Source organism: Bidens hawaiensis, unplaced genomic scaffold, assembly GCF_021521415.1.
Source record: "Bidens hawaiensis isolate Kalapana, Puna unplaced genomic scaffold, B.hawaiensis_p1.1 tig00023202_1, whole genome shotgun sequence".
Taxonomy (NCBI): domain Eukaryota; kingdom Viridiplantae; phylum Streptophyta; class Magnoliopsida; order Asterales; family Asteraceae; genus Bidens; species Bidens hawaiensis.
In genome coordinates this window covers 245,281-260,587 of record NW_027493631.1, presented here as the reverse complement: position 1 = coordinate 260,587, position 15,307 = coordinate 245,281, and positions in this window count along the sequence as shown.

The following is a 15,307-nucleotide window of genomic DNA, read 5'->3' as shown; positions in this document are numbered from 1 at the left end:
ATTTTCATGGCATTGATGCACTTATTAACAAAGTTATTAAAAATGGGAAATTTATAGTTGAAACTATTTGCTCATCATATTTTCTAAACTAAAACAGTTGTACATCGCTTTTGATATAAACTTCGTATTTAAATCATTATCTACTGTTTTTATAATTTGTTTTGTGAGTCTTCTATCCAGTTCTACTCTCATGTAACAATAACATATGAATCACTATCACATTCTTCATTGTTCTGCTACAACCTGACTGTTATAAAAATTGTTAAATTTGCAAATAAACTTAAATCTTAGCATCTATGAATATATTTTTGATTAACAACTTTATTATACCTTTGTGTGATAGATTTGCTATAAATTAATGATTTCTCACCAATTTTTTCAACATCTTAGTAACTACAAATATGGTATGACTATAATTAGGGGTGTGTAAGAAACCGAAAAAACCGATCCGAAACCGAAAAAATCAAAAAATCCAAAGCGAAAAAACCGAACCGAAACAAAAACCGACGGTTTCAATTTTATGGTTTTGTAAAAACCAAACTAACGGTTCGGTTTTGGTGTTGCATGTAGTAAAAACCAAAAAAACCGAACCGAATTCTTAAATTTTAGATTTTGTTATTTTATATTAAGTAATTTATAAAAATTTAATAAATGCCTAACTCAAATATTTTTGGTCAAATGGCAAAAACCGAAAAAACAGAAACCGAACCTATATCAAAAAGAAAACTGAAGAACCGAAACCGAACGGTTTTAAAAACTCCAAAAACCGAAATTTTGGTTTTCAGCTTGGTTTTAGCGAAAAACCACACCGAACCACACCACATACACCCCTAACTATAAGTTGTTTATAAGTTTGGATATCACTTTACCTTTTTAGCCACGATTCAAGGATGACTTAAATTTTATACTTTTAATTTTTTTTTCATATAAATGGTAATTTGTTAATTCCTTTTTATATAATGACAGAAGTATTTGACTTTTATTGGCATTCGGGGATCAAATTTGGTGCATATAATGAGCAGATAGTTTCTTGTCTTTTCTAAACTATTGTTCCTTTATAGTTTCATATCTTTGATTAAATTGTTTTTCCTAATATTTTTATGACTCTCTATAAATATGTGTTAATTTCCTTCCTAGAATTTGAACAAAGATTAATTTATATGAATTGACTTGGTCTCCATTTTAGTCTACTTTTTATTCTTTTATCATCACTTATTTATAACCGTCATCACTTATTTTTGATGTATTCTTGTCAATATATATGTAATTGACGTTGTTGCTATTCTTCACCAATTGAGAAAATTACAAAATCTAATGGAATTCAAACTAACAAGATGCATATGAGGTTAAAAGGTTTGAGGTAACTTTATTTTTAGTTTCATTTTATGTTATATGTTAACTTTTAGTTTCTTGCTTACATGTTTTGTAAAGCAGAAAAGAATTGCTTTTAACTCTATAGAGTTCGTACGCGGTTGACATGTCAACTTATATTCTGTCAAATTCTGATCAAGCCCCGTAGTTGTCGTGTTACAATTTGGCTTATTCAAAATTCATGAAGGTTTGATACCTTGACTTCTTCTTATTGGTAATGTTAAATTTAGATACCTTAAAAGATTATTATAAATTTGACTACTTTATTATTTTTGTTAATCAATGTGTTGGTAAGATGTACATCAATGAAAACATGCATGAAATCGACAAATTCAAGAAGAGGTTTTGTTTTCATATATATTGCTTTCCAATTGTTTTCTGTACCTTATAATTTTTAAAATTTATTTTACATTTATATAATATTATTTGTTGTGTAATTTACAATTTATTTTTTTCAATATAAAATTTTGTAAATTTATTTCACATTTATATATTATTTACATAAAAAAGTATTTACATTTTTGCAATAATGTCATACATTGCAAAAGTGCGTATTTTCCTCTATGTTGGTATGGACTTGCATGTTGAATAATGGTGGTTTATTAATGGCAGGCAACCGATGCAAACCAACTTTTAACTAATTTTTTTTTTCACTTATTATTATTTTTTTATTATTTTTCATTCCGGGAAAATCAATTTAACGCCCGTTAATTTCGGTTCAAGAGATTAAGGCTTGTAAAGTATGTATAATTCTCGGGATTTATCCGACGTGTCTTGGAAGCCTTTACGTCATCTCGGTACGTTAAACCATTTAACTTTTCTTCCATAATGCCTTATACTTCAATTTGGAGCGACTTGGATGTAACTTTTGTTTTTATATCATAAAACAAAACAAACCCTAACCCTAACTCCTACCAGCTGCGATCGGTCGAAGAACAGCCCCCCCTGGCGATTTTCTTCTGTGCAGCCGTGTTTCAACCATAAAAACTTCAATTCAAGGTCTCTTTTATGATTCCCCATGTCTTTTGCCCCTTAATTGATCATATTAACGCGCTTATTGGTCGTTAAGATTGAGTTTTGATGATAACAGTTTGCTGGCAGATTCGTATATGTTTATTGTAGGGTCTGTAACGCGATGTTAATCCTTTTTTTTTGATCGATTCTTCTTTCCATGATGTTATACTTTGAGTCTAGTTTCCATAAAGGTATAATACGTAATTTTTGGACGAGATTTGAATGGTTTTATGAATTTATAAAATCGAGTGTCAAAGTTGATGCGGGATGACGGATTCTGGTCTGTCTTCCCGACGTCATAACCTTTTTACGACAGGTCCAAATTGGTTGGTTCCACTTCTGGAAGTTAGTATTTTGAGTTAGGAACCAAACCCAATTGGAATCGTTTAATTTGGTTTGGTAATGAATTTTATAAAAATAAAACCATTTTGTTGCGCACTGAAATAGCTGCACGTACCTTTCTGTGTTGGAGGAATTTTTATAATTTTTGTGTCCAATAGAAAAATATAATAAAAATATTTTTATAAACCTAAGACATTTATTAAAGTCTGGTAAAAATTTAATAATTTATTTCAAAGGTTATCCTAGGTAATTAAATGCATCTTTGCATGCTAAAATCTGCACGTTTTACTCGTTATTAATCGATAAGTTCGTTTTAGGCTTAACCGGTGGATTTGGTTAGTTGAAAGGTTTTAGGGGCTGAGGTAAAGTAATTGGGTATGGGTTGGGCCTTGGGCCAAGTGTTGGGCCTTGGACCAAGTTGTTGGGCCTTGGGCCAAGTTGTTGGGCCTTGGGCCAAATTGTTGGGCTTGAACGGCCCATTATGCAAGAGTGTTCTTACGGTCTAGTTTAGTAACGTGTTGTGTATAATTTACAGGCCCTTGCTTGTGATTTTGCACTAAGGGATTTCCTAACTCGTTTCAGGTGTTCGATTGATTTCAGGTGAGTTCATGGTGCCCCCTTTTAACTCTTTTTAAATTTTGGGCTAGCATGCACACCTAAGTGTTTTCTTACTTGATGAAATGTTTTAAATGATTTTATATAGGCTTGCTAGTATATGGTAGGCCTTGGGATGTTATATATATATATACACATTATTGCTTGGCCTATATTTGGCGATGTTGTAGTCGTTTCGAATACTGATGTTGCGTATGCCAACTTTGTGTTTGCATGCGTTGATGTTACGTGTTTGGGTTGTACGTTTGCTCGACCCTGATGTTATTACTTGGATGATATATATGTAGGTATATAATTATAAGGATGTTTATATTTAATTATAAGGATGTTTATATATATATATATATATATATAAGGATGATTACTTATTGTTGATGATGGCCTAACTGTTTTATCCCGTTTATTTGGCCTAACTGTTTTATCCCTTTTATTTTAAAACTCTTGGGATGACTATTATGATTATTATTATTGATGTTATTTATTAAAACTTGAACTCACTCAGCTCAAGCTGACTTTGTGTGCATGTTAGTGTGAGATTCAGTTTAGGAGGAGGATGTCTTATCGCTTGGACGTGCATGAAGCTACTTGGACGGTGAAGGGCATACGTGGATGGAAGATTTTATTATTGAACATTTTATTTTAAAAAGTTTTATAAAATATAATTAAATTGTTTTTGGGCAATATTCCCGGGATTTTGGGAACTTATTTTATTATTTATGTTTTCCGCTGAATTATACTCTGAATTGGTTATTTAATGAAATGAATTATTTTTAAGTTTAAATATTTTTACAAGTGTTTTGAATGATTACCAACTGTGGGGTTCCCGGGGTTCGAGGCCTTACAAGTTTGTATCAGAGCCATGGTTCGAGGGATCCGAGCATCCCCGAATGCTTAGACTCAAACTGTAAGAAAAGAGACCAATATGCCCACCGCAAGTAGCTGCACGCCAAGAGGTAACTTTAAATTATTTAGTCATTCCTTTGAATTCGAAAGTTTCCTGTATGTGATTAATTGCAAAGTGTTAGATAGAATGCTAATGTGGTTAGGGGCAGAGGGTGCTTAGAACGGGCCGGTGAAGTAAACGACTAATAACACTTGATCAACGTTATTAGCAGTTTACCCTTACCTTCCATGTTTTAAATACCACTTGTGTCTGACTATGTTAGGGTTCCGTCTTTATAGGGATAGGATTTGGCTAACTCTCGAGTCATTAGCGTTAAAGTTTATCTTATTCCCTAAATTCTCCTGTTCGTTTCCCATCCTCTCGAACGCTTTGCGCGTAATTGTTTAGCTGAGGCGTAGCATACTGTCACTCTGGGTTCCTTGGTACTTGACCGCTTAAATTCCTCGTCCTTCAAGAATGTATGTGCAACTGTTTAGCTAAGTAGGAGCGTGATGTTATCCCAGATACCTTTCTACTTGATGAATTACCGGCGTCAGTCTTATTTGATTCGGGCGCCAGTAGAAGTTTTGTGTCTACCGCTTTCTGTTCCTCGTTGAATAAATCATCCGAGCGCGTAGTCGATGTGTTGAGGTTGAGGTCGCCGTAGGAAAATCCGTGTCCGTGTCTAGGGCTATTCAGGGTTGTTCCATCGAGTTGTCTGGGTATAGATTTCCGGTGCGATTGTATTTGATGCCGCTTGGTTGTTTCGATGTGGTGCTCGGGATGGACTGGCTCGCGAATGTTGATGCTCAGATCATTTGTGGTCAGAAACTCGTTCGTCTAAGGGCCCCGGATGGGTCTCAAATTACGGTCTTCGGTGATCGGAATGTTGCGACGCCACATATTATATCCATGCTTAAGGCGGGAAAGTTGATGCAGCGGGGGTGCGGGGCGTATCTGGCGTATGCTATGAATGTGAATACCGAGGTGGCTACCGTCGGTGATGTTCCTATTGTTCAGGATTTCCCGAATGTATTTCCAGATGATTTGTCAGATGTGTCACCGGATCGCGAGGTCGAGTTCCAGATAGACCTTGTACCGGGCGCTAAACCCGTTGCCCGAGCTCCCTACCGCCTAGCGCCTAATAAAATGAAGGAACTTATGGCTCAGTTGGAATACTTGCTCGATAAGGGCTTTATTCGACCAAGCATCTCACCTTGAGGGGTGCCCCGGTCCTGTTCGTTAAAAGAAGGACGGTAGCATGCGGATGTGCATTGACTATCATGAATTGAACAAGCTCACTGTTAAAAATCGGTACCCTCTCCCAAGGATCGACGACTTATTTGATCAGCTCCAAGGAGCTAGTTGGTTCTCGAAGATTGACCTTAGGTCCGGGTATTATCAGTTGAAGATTCGGGAGGAAGATATTCCTAAGACTGCCTTCCGCACTCGTTATGGGCATTATGAATTTCTTGTGATGTCTTTCGGTTTGACCAACGCACCGGCTGCATTCATGGATCTTATTAACCGGGTGTGTAGGCCGATGCTTGATCATTCGGTTATTGTGTTCATCTACGACATCCTTGTGTATTCCAAAAGCGAATCCGATCACTCCGGTCATCTCTCGGAAGTTTTGGAAGCTCTGCGAAAGAACAAGTTGTATGCAAAATTTTCTAAGTGTTCCTTCTGGTTGCGTGAGGTTCAGTTCTTGGGTCATGTTATTAACCCGAGAGGTATTTTGGTTGATCCTGCAAAGGTGGAAGCCGTGAATGATTGGGAGTCTCCTAAGTCTCCATCTGAAATCCGTAGCTTTATGGGCTTGGCGGGGTATTACGGCCGCTTTATTCCCGACTTTTTGAAAATTGCTTCTTCGCTGACCAAGTTGACTAAGAAGAGTGTTAAGTTCGTTTGGGGTACTGAGCAGGAGGAGGCTTTTCTCGAGTTGAAGAACAGGTTAACGCATGCCCCGATTTTAGCTCTACCTGATGGCATCGATGATCTGGTGGTTTATTCAGATGCCTCTTATCAGGGGCTTGGATGTGTTTTGATGCAGCGAGGTCGAGTCATCACTTATGCCTCACGGCAGTTGAAGCCTCATGAGGCGAATTATCCTACCCACGATTTGGAGCTGGCGACGGTGGTGTTTGCGCTCAAGTTGTGGAGACATTATTTGTACGGTGTTCCTTGCGTTATCTATACCGATCATAAGAGCTTAAAATATTTCTTCGAGCAAAAGGAACTGAATATGCGACAGCGTCGATGGTTGGAGTTGATTAAGGACTACGATCTGGAGATTATGTACCATCCGGGTAAGGCTAACGTGGTAGCCAACGCGTTAAGCCGGAAGGAGAGACCAAAACCTATTCGTGTGAAATCCTATCAGCTTATTCTTAAACCCGATATTTTGAAACAAATAGCCAACGTTCAGAATGAGCCTTTGCAGGTGGAATGGATTATGTCAGAGCGTGTTTGGGGTCAGGAGAAATTGTTGGAAGATGTCGGTGACGGGGTGAAGTATAAGGATGGTCGTTTATGGGTACCGAAGTATGGGGGATTCAGAGATAAAATTTTGGATGAGGCACACAAGTCGCGCTATTCTATTCACCCGGGGCGCGACCAAGATGTACCAAGACCTGAAGAAGAATTATTGGTGGCCTGCGATGAAGTTTGAGGTGGCTCAGTATGTGAGTAAGTGTTTGACGTGTCTACAAGTTAAGGCCGAGCATCAAAAGCCGTTCGGGAAGCTTCAACCTTTAGAAATACCTGAGTGGAAGTGGGAGCATCTTACGATAGATTTTGTGACTAAATTGCCTTGTACTCCTAAGGGTAGTTATGACACCATTTGGGTAATTGTTGATAGATTGACCAAGAGCGCTCATTTCTTGCCGATCTGAGGGACTTTTAATTCTGAGCAGTTGGCCGATGTGTTTATTCGTGAGATCGTCTCTAGGCACGGGGTGCCGGTATCTATTGTTTCGGATAGGGATACGCGTTTTACCTCCAGGTTTTGGAAAAGTTTCACGAGGAGATGGGTACCAAACTCCTTATCAGTACTGCCTATCACCCGCAGATGGATGGTCAGACTGAGAGGACCATTCAAACTCTTGAGGATATGTTGCGGGCCTGTGTAATCGATTTTGGTGGTAGTTGGGATCGTCACTTACCATTAGTAGAGTTCTCGTATAATAACAGTTATCACGCCACGATTGGGATGCCACCGTTTGAGATGCTGTATGGTAGGAGGTGTAGGACTCCGGTCTGTTGGGGTTCCATTGGTTAGAAGCAATTGGGTAGTTTGGAGGTGGTCAAGGCTACGACTGAGAAACTCGATAAGATTAAGGCTTTTATGAAGGCCGCTCAGGATTTTCAAAAGTCTTACGCGGATAAAAGGCGAAGACCTATTGTGTTCGAGGCTGGAGATCGGGTTATGTTGAAAGTTTCTCCTTGGAAGGGTATTATTCGTTTTCGTAAGAGGGGGAAGCTTAGTCCGAGGTTCATAGGTCTGTTCCGTACTTTGTCCCGTGTTGGTGAGGTAGCGTATTGACTGGAGCTGCCCGATGAGCTCGCGGGGATTCATCCCACGTTCCACGTGTCCCATCTGAGGAAATGTTTAGCCGATGAGGAGGCCCATGTGCCTCTTGATGATATTGAGCTGGATAGTAAGCTGAACTATGTTGAGGAACCAATTGCTATACTTGACCGTCAGGAAAGGCGTTTGAGTAATAAGGTGGTTAGACAGGTGAAGGTGCAGTGGAGGCACCGTAGGGATTCCGAGGCTACTTGGGAGTCCGAAGACGAGATGATGAAACTCTATCCGCAGTTGTTCCTGTCGCGTCGGGATTCGGGGACGAATCTCATTGTAAGGGGGTGGACTTGTAACGTCTGTTAATTTCGGTTCAAGAGATTAAGGCTTGTAAAGTATGTACAATTCTCGGGATTTATCCGACGTGTCTCGGAAGCCTTTACGTCATCTAGGTACGTTAAACCATTTAACTTTTCTTCCATAATGCCTTATACTTCAATTTGGAGGGACTTGGATGTAACTTTTGTTTGTATATCATAAAACAAAACAAACCCTAACCCTAACCCTAACTCCTACCAGCTGCGATCGGCCGAAGAACAGCCCCCCTTGGTGATTTTCTTCTGTGCAGCCGTGTTTCAACCATAAAAACTTCAATTCAATGTTGGTTTTATGATTCCCCATTTCTTTTACCCCTTAATTGATCATATTAACGCGCTTATTGGTCGTTAAGATTGAGTTTTGATGATAACAGTTTGCTGACAGATTCGTATACGTTTATTGTAGGGTCTGTAACGCGATGTTAATCCATTGTTTTTGATCGATTATTCTTTCCATGATGTTATACTTTGAGTCTAGTTTCCAGAAAGGTATAATACGTAATTTTTGGACGAGATTTGAATGGTTTTATGAATTTATAAAATCGAGTGTCAAAGTTGATGCGGGATGACGGATTCTGGTCTGTCTTCCTGACGTCATAACCTTTTTACGACAGGTCCAAATTGGTTGGTTCCACTTCTGGAAGTTAGTATTTTGAGTTAGGAACCAAACCCAATTGGAATCGTTTAATTTGGTTTGGTAATGAATTTTATAAAAATAAAACCATTTTGTTGTGCACTGAAATAGCTGCAAGTACCTTGCTGTGTTGGAGGAATTTTTATAATTTTTGTGTCCAATAGAAAAATATAATAAAAATATTTTTATAAACCTAAGACACTTATTAAAGTCTGGTAAAAATTTAATAATTTATTTCAAAGGTTATCCTAGGTAATTAAATGCATCTTCGCATGCTAAAATCTACACGGTTTACTCGTTATTAATCGATAAGTTCGTTTTAGGCTTAACCGGTGGATTTGGTTAGTTCAACGGGTTTAGGGGCTGAGGTAAAGTAATTGGGTATGGGTTGGGACTGGGGCCAAGTTGTTGGGCCTTGGGCCAAGTGTTGGGCCTTGGACCATGTTGTTGGGCCTTGGGCCAAAGTGTTGGGCTTGAACGGCCCATTAGGCAAGAGTGTTCTTACGGTCTAGTTTAGTAACGCGTTGTGTATAATTTAAAGGCCCTTGCTTGTGATTGTGGACTTAGGGATTTCCTAGCTCGTTGCAGGTGTTCGATTGATTTCAAGTGAGTTCATGGTGCCCCCTTTTAACTCTTTTTAAATTTTGGGCTAGCATGCACACTAAGTGTTTTCTTACTTGATGAAATGTTTTAAACGATTTTATATAGGCTTGCTAGTATATGGTTGTTGGTTCAGCCGGGACCGAGACGATCCGAGCGCGTTCGAGACGGAAGGTTTGAAGACCAAAGACGGACAGAAACAAACACGAAACAAACGATTTCATTGATAAAAACGAAAGATTACATGCTTGTTTAAACACTGAAATCACGGTCTATGGCAGGGGGAGGTCGAGCATGGCCTCCCCCCTCATCCGGACAGCACCTGGGCCCCGGGCACGCAAAAAACCTTAAACTCTTACCTGTTCACGACTGAAAGCTGGTATTTATACCCGCTGCCATTCGGTCAGGACTCATTCGATCGAATGAGTCCTATTCGATCGAATGGATACTCATTCGATCGAATGAGTCCTATTCGATCGAATGGCAGACTCATTCGATCGAATGAGTCCTATTCGATCGAATGGCAGACTCATTCGATCGAATCAGAAACTGGTTCGATCGAATGAGTATCCATTTGAAAATGCTCTTTCAAATGGATCACTTTCAGCGTGAACCACTACCTAGGTGTACAGCATACAACATAAACATTCTAAACTATTCGCCAAGCGACGGCCACAAAATGTGCACCAACAAATTCCCCCTTGGACGTTGCTTGCGAATTGCTGTAGACACCTCTTGCAATCTTCAGTCAAATCTTCTGCTTTATCTTGATAATCACGTTGAAGAATACCATCATTGCAGCAAGATTCCCCCTTAGACTGAACTCTCGGTTAATGATGCAAAGTGTTCTCCATTGCTGACATCTTCAGACTAAATAATCTGTTTAAAACAACCAACTGTAGAAATTCCCCCTCAGACGTTGACGTGTATCCCAATATATAGACATGACAATACATGCACGCTTCCGCTGCGCGACTTACTATCGGCGAATCTTCACCCACACGGTTACTTCACCAACATGTACTGGACAAATGACAGAGGCTTCCAATCCACAGCTACTCCCCCTAAACAGATTAGTTTGTATGCAGATTCATCATCGGAGACAAAGACACATCATTAACTTCGTGATTGCGAATCACCAATTTTCAACAGAATTCCCTCCACAAAGCGGAATTCTCACATGCGGAAAATAAATATTTAACATGATTGGCCCATAAATAGTCAGATGCTCCTGACTACCCCACAATAACTCAAACTCAGATTCTCTCCACAAAGCAGAATCTTCAGAATGCGGACAATAAATTAAACTTGGTTGGCCCATAAATAGTCAGATGCTCCTGACTACCCCACAATAACATCATACCTCATCAGTAATCACTTTTCTCTGTTCTTCTGTGTTCTTATAACAATCACCACTGTAGAAGCTCAATGAACAAGGGGTTATCCATTAAACTTGTAGACGATAATTCCTTCAGGTAATTGTGCTTTGTTCATCTTCAAATTTGCCGCTTTAACCGTTAAACATTTAAACGCTCTGACTTTGCCGGCAAATATCAGTGAAAATTTCACTGTCACCAAACTTTTTCTGGAATGTGATCAACATGTATAGGATGTCCAGAAAAATCTTCATCACTGACCCGACAATTAACCGAAAATTTCCCGGAAATTTTGTCGAAAAAAATTTTATTTTCGCCAAACTTTTTCAGAAGACTTCCCGACTGATAAAAATGGCTTGGGCAAATTTTCGTGTAAGCAGGCGTTCCAGACTTTTTTTTTTTTTTTTTTTTTTTTTTTTTTTTTTTTTTTTTTTTTTTTTTTGGTCTGGAACATGTTCGATCGAATGAGAACTGGTTCGGTCGAATGAACCACAGATTCGATCGGATGAAGCACATATTCGATCGGATGAAGAACTGGTTCGATCAGCTATTTGAATTTGACACTTTGAGCGGGAAAACCAGTTCGATCGAATACAAACTGATTCGATCGAATGAAGTCAATCGAATGGGCGGGAAAACTGGCGTTTGAATTTGACACTTTAGAGCGGGAAGACTGATTCGATCGAATCAGTCAATCGAATAGGCCTATTCGATCGAATGGGGAACTCGTTCGATCGAATGGACTGATTCGACTCCTTCAACGCCAGCCCAGAAAACGCGAAGAACACGAAGAACACACCAACTTTTTAACGTCCAGAACGCATAAAATCAAGAGCTCGGCTTGCTAGATCGGTTGTTAGACCTTTCTAGCGGTAACCGTGGCTCTGATACCAATTGTTGGTTCAGCCGGGACCGAGACGATCCGAGCGCGTTCGAGACGGAAGGTTTGAAGACCAAAGACGGACAGAAACAAACACGAAACAAACGATTTCATTGATAAAAACGAAAGATTACATGCTTGTTTAAACACTGAAATCACGGTCTATGGCAGGGGGAGGTCGAGCATGGCCTCCCCCCTCATCCGGACAGCACCTGGGCCCCGGGCACGCAAAAAACCTTAAACTCTTACCTGTTCACGACTGAAAGCTGGTATTTATACCCGCTGCCATTCGGTCAGGACTCATTCGATCGAATGAGTCCTATTCGATCGAATGGATACTCATTCGATCGAATGAGTCCTATTCGATCGAATGGCAGACTCATTCGATCGAATGAGTCCTATTCGATCGAATGGCAGACTCATTCGATCGAATCAGAAACTGGTTCGATCGAATGAGTATCCATTTGAAAATGCTCTTTCAAATGGATCACTTTCAGCGTGAACCACTACCTAGGTGTACAGCATACAACATAAACATTCTAAACTATTCGCCAAGCGACGGCCACAAAATGTGCACCAACAATGGTTGGCCTTGGGATGTTAAATATATATATATATATATATACATTATTGCTTGGCCTATATTTGGCGATGTTGTAGTCGTTTCGACTACTGACGTTGCGTATGCCTACTTTGTGTTTGCATGCGTTGATGTTACGTGTTTGGGTTGTACGTTTGCTCGACCCTGATGATACGTGTTTGGGTTGTACGTTTGCTCGACCCTGATGTTATTACTTGGATGATATATATGTAGGTATATAATTGTAAGGATGTTTATATTTAATTATAAGGATGTTTATATATATATATATATATATATATATATATATATATATACGTAGGTCCGCCTCTGATTAGGATCATGTGAGAACCATTTGAAAATTGAGAACCATGAGTGTCACAACCCGACCAAAGGTGGAATATGCCGGGGCGTAACGTATTGATTGGACAGTAGCTCAAAAGAAACTAAATAAAGCGACAATAAATATTTAACTTCATTAACATTAAACAAGTACACAAATTCAATAAGTAAATACATCATAACTTGTAATTTGAATAAATATCCTAAGGTCAACTAACTATCTTCAATCTTGAATATATCAAATACTTGAACCTGTAACATGTATAAAAATAGAGTTTGTCAACACGAATGTTAGTGAGAATACACAAGTTTTAGTTGTGTATATATATATATATATATAGATAAATCACAATTCATATGTAAATGGTGAGCGTTACAACACTTATGAAAATGTAAACAACTAAATAGATGTGGACCCGTTCCTATTGATACAAAATCAATGTACTTGGGTAAATGTATTGTCATACTAGATGAGAATAGATGAGGATGAGATACCAACCACCAAACATAAATAAACACTTAAGCACATAGAGCATAATCGTAAAGCATGCAATAATCACACATAGACATAAATTGAATTGTGTTTTCAATAGATAAAGAAATAAAACATGAGTAAAGTTGATAAGGTATACATGCTACCCCCAAAATATAAAAGATGGAAAAAGGGGGTATGTAAACTCACCTTAACGAGTGGATTAACGAAGACGAGATGACGATAAATTAAGATAAAAGCGGTTCAGCTCCTCGAGATATGTCAACAATGTTCCTGAAATGTTACCGGATTAAGGGTGACGGCCAAATAGGGTTTTCGGCAAGAACCGCGATCAAATGGGATGCTAGGCTGCTACTAAAACTCAATTGTTTAAGGGATTTAGGTTGTGGTGTTGCAAGGATGGTTTGGTACCGTTTAATTGCATTTTAATCATATGTTTATGGTGCTTTAGGGATGAATTGGGCCGCGGTTTGATTCGACGAATTAGCTGTCAATTTTGGTTCGTTTACTATGATTAGAGTGTCGGTGTGTTAGGTTTAAGGTAAATAAACGCTATAGTAATATCAATTTTGTTGATTATGCCGTGAATTAAGGAGCAAGCAAGGTGGGGGGGGTATGCGGTCGGTGGCGAGAGGGAAAAGAAAGGAGGAGGAGAAAATTTTTAAATATTTGCAACCTAGTCCTTGGCCTTTGGCTTATTGATCAAAATATGAAGGAACTAAAGTGTAGAAGGGTAAATGAGCATAATTGATACTTTAAATGGAATTAGACACAAAGAAGATAATATAAGTCATAATAATTCGTCGTTTTATAAAATGCACGTAGATCCGAATAATAGAAAAAAATGGGTCGGGTTTCGGGTTTTAAAAATAACGAATGTTACAGTATTCATAACTTTTGGAAATTTTGTCACGAAATTAAAGAAAAACCATAACTTACAGGTGGGAATTAAGCGTCGAGATTTTTTTTTTTAATAAAAAAATATCGCAGACTTTCGAGTGACCCAGATGACGTTACAAATGGACATTATGATAAGGACATTTATATATAGGATGTACCAGCGGCGTATCCACCATGCCCTAATCACATCAATATTTGTATCGTTACCAAAATCACCCTAGGTTCTGGGTTATGACACACAACCATATTCACTATGAGTCCCATGCAAGGATTTTGATAATTATGCGTGCACTCATAATTATTTAGATCGTCGCATGATGCACATAGTTTGTCCTGTTGTGTGGGTTCGAAAACAAGGTAAAAGAAACTTTAAAATCAATATTTAAATGGAATTAATTGATAAAAAAATGAACTAAATGGGTGAAATTTGATGATCACAAATAACTAGTAAACAACTTTGCAAAAATAACGAATGGTTGAAGTTAACCATTGGAAATAATAATAACAAAGTGAAATATATTAGATGGAGGAAATTTTGAAATTAGATAAGTAATTTGCACATTCGATGTATAGAATACTTGCAATAACAGTAAAACTCACAAATATGTATTCACATAGATAGGTTCACACAACAACCGAATCACATGATTAAAGAAATAAATATAGATGAGGCTGGAAGTTAAGATTATAGAATCGGATGAGAAAAGGGTACCATGAGAATGTGAGTTTTGGGGAATTTGGGTAGTCATGAATTAAAATATCGAAATAAAATTTGTAACTATGACTCTTATTAGATAACTATGTACAACACATGTTCCTAGTCCTAATTTCTAAAACAAAACGTTCGTAGGAAATCGGTCATAGGTAGATCATGATACAAATGCAGTACTTGCAGTACTATTAGATAACTATGCACATCACCATGCACATAGTCCCGGTAAATAACCGGTCATAGACCACTTGAAATGTGATAATAAATTGCATAACAATAATTAGTGCATTAAACGAAACAATAGAAATAGATGAGAGATTGAATTCAATTATAATAATCATGATTTTCATTCATATCAAAGCTTGGCATTTAAATGAGGTTGTTACATTAGGTTTAAAATAGAACTCGATAAATTAAACGTCTCTTGTGTAGCATGTATTCTTGAAGGGTGAGGCTTAGACTTGGGAACCGTTGATGTAACACGCATGTCCTTGAGTACCTTGAGCAACTTGATGAATTTGAGGTTGGTTGGGTGGGTTTTGGTTGGCTTGGGTATTGGGAATATATTGAGCTTGAATTGTTTGAATGGGTTGGCTTGGAATGGTTGAGGTTGATTCATTTGGGCTTGGTTGAATTGAGTTTGGGTAAAGTGGGTTGGATAAACT